This window comes from Rhinolophus ferrumequinum, chromosome 4 (genome assembly GCF_004115265.2).
Source record: "Rhinolophus ferrumequinum isolate MPI-CBG mRhiFer1 chromosome 4, mRhiFer1_v1.p, whole genome shotgun sequence".
NCBI lineage: Eukaryota > Metazoa > Chordata > Mammalia > Chiroptera > Rhinolophidae > Rhinolophus > Rhinolophus ferrumequinum.
In genome coordinates, this window is record NC_046287.1 from 78,451,743 (window position 1) to 78,460,444 (window position 8,702).

Sequence of the window (8,702 nt, forward strand, 5' to 3'; positions counted from 1 at the left end):
GAAGTAATGAACACCAAGGTTACCCATCTGGAGATCAGAAGGAACGCTTGGGCTTGTGGATGATTAGGAAAGTGGTGGGAGGAGGTAAGGGAAGAGGTTCAGAGGGGGATGAAGTGCCCGTGGCCACACTTGGCTAAGTTTCGTCATTTTGTCCAGAGGTAGTGTGGGCAAGTGGTGCAGATGCCCTGGTCAGGATGCCAGGACCAGTTTTAAAGATCGTAAAAACCTGTTTCCCTAAGTAGCCATGTTTCTCATATGAAGAAAAAGACAAGAATAAGAACCACAAAGAAGAGGAAGAAATGGAGATGTATCCTTACAAACCCTTCCTTCATTTCTTTTTTATTAACACAGAATTGTATACTATCGGGAGACTACTTAGCTCAGGTTCACCTTGAGGAGAAACGGAGTTTTGAGAATGGGAGAGAAAGAAAAATTCATTAGAGATCACAGGGCTTTTTGTGGGATCCAGGGAGGTGCCAGGGAGGGGAGTCTGGACAGAGGGCAACACAGAAGCACTGGTGTCCTGAGAAGCGGGAGAGAGATCCAAGAACAACTTTACTTTGAAATTTTGCTATGACATTGGCTTCTCTCCTTTTGGATATCATAGGTAAAGAAAGAGAATAGTTTTTTGTTTTTTTTTTTAAAGCCAGATCTAAAATATATTCCACCACATGTTTTCTGTGGCACACCATCTGGAATTCCTCTACATTTGTACTAACAAATAGGTGGCGCTGGGGAAAGCGGGGGATGGTGGCCATTCAGCCATTGGTGGCTCAGTGTGAGGTGTTAGACAAGCAACCCTATTAAATGGGTTCATCGAAGGCACTGGAGGTTCTGACTGGTGCAGACACCTTCCTTTACATGACTCTTGCTTTCTTAGTTACTGTTAAGAGACATCCTGAAGAGAAGCAAAGAAAGGTAAGTTAATAGCTTTTACTTTTAGTCTTGGGGGATCTTCTGCCCAAAACCAGGAAGTGCTGGACCTCATGGGTCTGGAGAAGGGTGGCAGCACTGCTGGACTGGGTCCCCTTGAACAGACCCAGAAATGCTCAGTGTGTCGTGGAAAAGGCGTACTACTTGCAGTCGTTTAGGGAAATTGATTACCATTTAGGCCTAAGTGCCAACAGCACAGTAATGATTCTGCCTATCATTATATATGTGTCAGATGAAGTTGACTGTAAGCTTTATTTGATTACGACAATAAATTCTCTTCTGTTTCAGGCTTTGTAAACTCTGGCTTCAGCTACATTTTGCTCACATGACTGGCTTGTCACAGATCCTCAGGAAGGCCCCCTGTAGAGGAGGGAAGGAGTCACAGAGCCACGGACACCCTGGAGCTTTCATGTGGTTCCTTCCATGTTCTCCCCCCCACCCCCACCCCCGCCCCATATTTGGCTGTGACAAGGATTCTTTCTGGGCTTCTGTTATCTGGGGTCTCCCTGTATCAGGAGATGCCAGCCTCCTTTGTTGCACTGTCCTTTCTGGCCTGGGGATAGGGAACTGTGGAATCTCAAGAATCCTTTGTTTTCTTTCCAGCAGTTTGCCTAAGTTGCTTCTCTCTTGTGCAAGGTCTCTCTGTGCTTGGCCCTCCCTCTGGAGAGGCTGAGTTGTCACTTCCCCATCAGAGGAAGACAGTCTGTTTCTGAACAAAGTATCCTGACTGAAAATACGGCCCCAGTGGAAGTGTGCAAGCAGATTACTCAGAATCGAGTTACTCCTCTTTATATGAAAATATGCTGTTAATTATGTCGGGGTTGATCATGTTCACGTTATGGCACTCGACAAAAGATACACAAATCGTGGCACAGTAGGTTCTTGCAGCCAGAAGACACGCGAGGCACTGAATACTCAATAGAACCTGGAAAGATCAGAGCATCTTAAGTGCTTCAAAGACCCACCCTTTTGAATCTCTCGATGTGAGATGGAGCCATTAGCAGCCGCCACATAATGGAGGATTCAAGCCTTTGAATCCCTGCTTCTCTGAAGAATCCCACAGATATGAATGGTGACCGTCTCAGGCTGGGAGGAAGGAAGGGAGAGTGTTTTGAGCCTTTACCTGAATAGAAAGAAACTGCCACAGGTCCAGAAAATCAAGTATTCCCATGCAGACCTAGCAGATGAGAAGAGAAACCCAGCATGGCAACCCCTCAGGGAGATTGTCAGGGGTCCAGGGCAAGAAGGGTGCCATCTCCTTCTTGTCCAGAAGGAGAGGGAAGCAGACAAGGCCCCTGAGAAAGAGCTCTCCGCAGTGTGTGTGTGAATGTGTGTGTAAGCATATGCCTCTGTGTGTGCACGTGCATGGTGGTTTTAATGCAATAAGTCACAGACTACTCTCCATTCTGTACTAGTTATTATGGTGACCCAGATCACAGGCTCCATGAATAAATTATTCATACTAGGTATCTGAAGTGAGGACTTCTCCACCCAGAAAGGCTCCAAATAATAAGTGAAGCCCCTCAGGCCTGTTTGTCAGCTCTGCAGCATTGTGGATTTTCACAACACAGTCCAGGCCTGAACCACATATACTGGTGCTAGAGCCCCCATTGTGTTGCGTTGGGTGGGCCAGGGGCCTGGGGCTCTGGGGGCCTCCCAGGGGAGCGGCATCTTCTAACCAATCTGCTCGGAGGGGACAGCCCAGGAGGCTCAGTCCCTTATCTGCACACCCCTCCTTTCACCAGCCCACTGGCCAGGCCCCAGGCTCTTGGTCAGAGTGGAACTGGGGCTGAGCCAGGGGTGCAGGTGCTTGGGCCATATAGCCTCCAATCAGGCCAGATGCAGTGTCTACCTTTGAAGATGTTTCCTTTTTTTCTGCAGGGACTCAGCCTCTCAGTCTCACATAGACCTTGATCAGTGGGCCCCAGGCACACGTACACTGCGTCCAGGGTTTTCTTGTGGTGCTGTTGGTGACATGAGGCTTGTTTCTGTCACCCAAGTGGGGTGCCCTGAATGATGGGCTCTTTGCAGGAAGAGGAGAGAGGCAGCTCTGGCCTCCTTACTCAGGCCGAGGTGTTCCAGAGGGTCAGCTCCTGCTGCCCTGGCGTCATGTGAGTTTGGCCTTGTGAACTTTGTGAGCAGATTCTGGGCGTTTTTTTTTTTTTGGTCAAATTTTATGGTCCTCTAGATCTGAATGTTTTCGTTGAGGTAGATGTAAGTGAATGCAGAGTGAATTCTCTACTGGGTTGAAGAGTGTCCCCCAAATTCTTGTCCACAAGGAAGTTCAGAATGTGACCTTATGAGGAAAAAAGGTCTTTGCAGATGTAATCAAGTTAAGATGAGGCCGTGCTGGATGAGGACGTAAGCGGAGAAAACAGACCAGAGCCACACAGGGAGGACACAATGTGATGATGGAGGCAGAGATTGGAATGATGCTGCCATGGGCCAAAGGACGCCAAGGATAGGTGGCACCCACCAGAAGCTAGAAGAGGCAGGAAGGACCTTCCCTCACAGCCTGCAGAGAGAGTATGGCTCTGCCAGCACCTTGATTTCCTTGATTTCAGACTTCTAGCTTCCAGAACTGTGTGATGATACGTTTCTGTTGTTTAAACCACCCTGTTCATGATACTTTGTTCTGGCAGCCCTGGCAAAAGTACACATCCTCCCACCCATTTCTCTTTCCCTCCACTGTGCCAGGAGGTCAGGCACGGCGTGAGGAACAGGTGCCATTAGGGTGTCCAACAGGTGGTGGTGACGTAGGGTTGCCAGATTCAGCACACACACATATCCAAAACAAAACAAGATACACAGTTAAATCTGAATTTCAGATCAACAAAAAATACATTTTTTTCAGTATAAGCATATCCCAAATATTGCATGGGACATACTTACATGGGCAAATTCATTATTTGTTGTGGATCTGAGATTCAATCTTAACTGGGCATCCTGCATTTTCTCTGGCACTCCAACCCCACCCCCTTCCTGCTTGCTGCCTCCCTACTCCACTATTTCTCTGGGTCCTTGGCTCACAGAAAGGCCTGCAGGGCCTGCTCTCATCTGCACCTGTGGAAGGTTTAAGTGGCAGCCAGTGAGCTCAGTAGGGCTGCTTCTAAACCCGTTCCTGCTCCTCCCTCCGGGCTCCCTGAGCCCTGCCAGCCGCCTGTAGTCTGAACATCATCTCTACCAGCTGGATGCAAGTCTGGCAGGATTGGAACATACGGGAGAGGAGAGGAGAGGAGGGGAGCACACTGCCTGCCTGGGGGAGACCTTCCAGCAGGAGGGAGCCAGGCCTCCCGGTGATTCCTACTGAGCCACACTTGGCATCGGCCTCTGCTCTTTGATTTGCTTTATTTTAAACTGTCTTCAATTTCCCTCCTGGGGGAGAGGGGGTAGGCTGAGTTGGGGTGTGGAGTGAATCAGGGAATTCGGGAGCGGTTGGGAAACCAGAAGCCAGTTGTGGAGTTGTGTGGAATTGGAAGGAACAGGAATTCTAAGGCAAAGACAGGAAGAGGAGAAAGCTGGCAGTCAGCTGTGGCTGGAGGACAGGGCTCCTGAAAGGGCTCAGAGGGAGAGAGAGCTGAGGGGACACGGAGAGGACCCAGGCCTGAGTGCCTGACCAAGCCATGTGGAAGGAACCTGTAGGACCTGGTAACGGATTTGGACATGGGGCCGAGGTGACGCTGAGAACACACGCCTGCATCATGAGCAGGACTGTGGTGCCAGTTCCCAAAAACAGATCCCAGGAGGAGGAGGAACAGTTTGAAGTAGAGACTCCAACGCAGCAGCATGGTGAAAATGTCTACAGGCAGAGGGAGGGGCCCAGAGCTGGTTACATTCCGAGAGAGGATTGTGAATCAGTGTCTGGCATATTCCAGAGAGCCCGGGGCCGGTGGAAAGGGCATCTCCCTGCCTTGGGGCTGGGTGCGCCTGCGCCTGCAGCTGCTCATGGACCCACCTGCAGCATGGGCAGGCCCTGGTCTGCAGGGCTGCGGGCTAGCACAGCCAGCCCCTAGTTCTGTGAGTGAGGGCAGACTCTGTAACGAGAAGGGACGCTCTGTTACAGGTGAATGTGGAAAGGGGAGTCTGCAGGCTTCCAACCTGGCCCCAAGGGCATCAGAGAAAGGGGCTTGGCGAGTAGAGCATCACATTCTAGATAAAGAGCAGTTCTAGAGCTCTTTGGGCGTGGTTTGTGCCCTGGCTTCTGGGCCAGTAGGAGCAGAGTTCCAGTGAGGAGGCCTCGATGTGATCTTGGCTAGAAGGGCACATGGGTTAATCAGGTGCGGTTCATTCTTTCATTGCTCACTCACTTGTTTACCTAACAAACTGAGTCCTGTTACCTGCCTGACACCACGTTGGAGGCTGATGACACAAATGTGAGTGATCTCACCGAATCTAGCTCTGGGGGTCCATTGTGGAAACCAACAAGCAGTGTCATCGTCATGGAGATGGGGAGAAAAGACTCACACACCTGAATTCACGTCCTGGCCCAGTTTCTCGCTAAAGATCTGTAGCTGCAGTTTAAAAATGGGGGGAGAATCAAATCTTATTTTCAGGGTTGTTATTGTTGGATTAGAGATGCTGTCTAGGGTGGCTGGGTGGCTCTGTCGGTTAGAGCAAGGTGTTGATGACACGAAGGTTTCCGGTTCGATCACCGCATGGGCCACTGTGAGCTGTGCCCTCCTTAAAAAAAAAGGAGAGAGAGAGAGAGAGAGAGAGAGAGAGAGAGAGAGAGAGATCGTCTATAAATTACCCTGCATAATTCACAATACCGGGTAGGCTCTCAGTGAATTGTAGCTAATGCAGAAATATGTGTAGGGAGCACAGTGAGGCCGAAAGAATGCCTGGAGGTAATAATATTTGAGCTAAATCTTTTTTTCTCCCTGCTTTTCTTCCGCCTCCCTCCCCACCGCCCTACTCCAGTTCAAGCTGCTGTTTCTCAGTCTAGTTGTATAGGGCACAGCTCCCTGGGCCATGGTGGGATTATGAGCCTTGCACTCCCCCAACTGAAGCAGTTGGTCGTCAGGCAGCAGCACACAGCAGCCCCTGCAGCACACGCCAACCTCCAGCTGCTCACTGCAGCCCAGCTCCAGGGAGAGCTGTTGTTCACAATCTTAGCTGTAGAGGGCGCAGCTCACTGGCCCATGTGGGAATCGAACCAGCGACCTCGGCATTAGGAGCACCGGCACTCCAACCACCTGAGCCACCCGGCCGGCCCTGAGCTGAATCTTGAAATTGGTTTCACGAGGACTTTCTTGTTACAAAACAGGGCCAGGAGGAGAGGGACTTAGCTCCTGATGTGTGACCTGTTTTCCCGTAACAGACCTTTATTAATTATTTAGTATAGAGCCTTATTTAATTTTCATATCATATCTGGGAGGCAGTTTAGATTTTGGAGTCAGGGCTGTTTGGGTTCGAATTCTAGTTTTGATATCTGTGAGCTGTTTGACCTTGGAGAAGTTATTTTACCTTTCTGAGCTTCAGATTCTGCAGCTCACAGAGGGTGGTAATAATAATATATCCATCGTTTGGGGATTTTTGTGAGAATGAGTTGAACACTGTCCGCCCAGCACACACAATAAGCACTGCAGATGTTTGTGATTATGATTATTATCCACAGTGTATGATGGGGACACAGGTGTGGCAGGATTCTGGAACATGCCACAGCCCACAGCAGGCGAGGGCAGAGCTGGGATGCCCTCTGGGGCGGTGTTCCCCACAAGCCCACGCTCTCCCTTCTTGGTACCACAGGGGTCTACGGGGAGACCCCTCTCTCTAGAGAGGTCTGTCAGAAACCTAAGGCCAACCCCATGGAAGGGTGAAGTAGAGGGAAATAGGTAAAAGGAACAGTGTCCCCACTATGTACCACCCTTCCCAGGACGAGAGGTCACAAATGCAGGGAGGCCAGGGCAGATCCTGGGAAAGCACACACTTGGGACAGCAGCCGATGGGGGAAGGTCCACAGAGAGGCAGGGGATGGGAAGAAGAGAAGGGCTGGATGCTGGAGCAGAGGAGGACTGAAGGAGAAGGAGTGGTGGAGGGAATCAGGTGGCAGAGAAGGAGGGGGGCCCAGGGAAGGCAATGGCCTTGATGACAGGATGTTAAACAGCTGCAGCAGCAGTAGAAGGAAGCGTTCAATTGTGGAAGAACAGAGTTGACCCCGTAGAAGCATAGAGGTGATGAGAGCAAGCCATTTTTAGGGACTGAAGGGACCACAGGCCTGGATGCAAAACCACAAGGGCCCGGTGCTGATCTGAGGGGAGAGCTGGCCCAGACGGGCTGTGGGCTTGGTGGCTGGTACCTTACTTTCATTAAAATGGGGAGCGTTTTTTTCTTTCAAGGGTGCCAATCCTAGGTGGAACTAAAAAACTGAGGCCCCCTCCCACCCCTAGTTTAGTTTGTCTTTCTGCTGTTGGTTGCACCTTTGTATCTGAAGACAAGCCTGGATGGACGCAGCTCTCTGGACCTGGGTCTCTGAACTCCCTCAGCGCTTGCTCCCTGCTGATGAAGGAACTGAATTGGCATAAAAGCCACAACTAAAATCCATTACAAACCATGGGATGGGGCTTCTCAAAGGTTCGCTTCAGGGTTCCTTCTGGCTTCTCCAGAGACGGAGATGGGGTGCCTCATGGTGCCTCTAGGGCCTTCCTCTCCTTGTGGTGGACAGTGCCTTCCTTCCAGCTCCCTCCTGACAGGGATGAAGGAAGATAGGAAGGAAAAGGGGGGAGTTGGAATTCTAGTGCACGGCCATGCCTGGAGCCATGAGGAAGCCCATTTGCTCCTGGGGTGGGAGTCAGTCTCAAGTGAGTCATGCCCTCAGAAGCTTCTAGCAGGCAGCACTGTATCCCCTGTTGCCCAGTTTTACAGATATATAACATTTGTCATGTGGGGTGTTATGCAGGGTCTCTGGTCCTGCTCCCCGCATAAGAATGCAGGATATGGTGAGGCCAAAAAGGAACACCCACGGAGGCATAGATAGGGGAGTCATACCACTATATTCACACTGGCAGCTGGGTTGGAGATACAGGGAGCAAACATTGCCAGTACCCCAACAAGGAGTCTTCCTGCACCCCAGTCTCGATGGCGGCCGGGCAAGACACACACAGGAAATAGGATCCACATGATCCGCAATCCGCTGTCCATTTCTCTACCTGCCAACCAACCTCCCTAGCGTAGCCACGGCCATTGTATCAGTGGCTAATTGGCTAACTGGTGACAGCTGATGGCCAACCAGTCACAGCTGATGGCCATCTACCCGAGTCAGTACTTTTCCATGTGAGGCCGAGAGCCTGGGACTCTGTCCCCACAACACTGTTATCTATTAACTTAAAAAAATAAAAAAGAAGATACCACACTATGCAATTTCTGTGGAAACAACAAAGGCAGTGTTTGCTCCCTTCCTAACAGGGCCAGCCGAAGGAGAGGAGAAGGAGGAGAGGCAAAACTGGGAGCTGCAAGGAGGGGGAGGCACCCCCCACTCAGAAGGAGCCCACAGACCCCAGCACGCAGACAGAGGCTGATGGCAGCTTCAGGTTCACGTCTCATGCGGAGCTGTGCCCCTCAAGCCCAATGTCTCTCTGCCAGTGGGCACCACAGGAGCCCGTCACCTGCTACAGCTTTTCTTTGAGCTGTAATTAGCTCTTCAATAATTTAGACCGTTTCTATACCATAGATGGCTGACGGTTTAAAATTTAAAGTTTATTTTTGAAATAAGGGCCAAGTTGCCGGAGGCGTTCTGTATGCTTCACCGAATGGCAGCTATGTGGGATTTC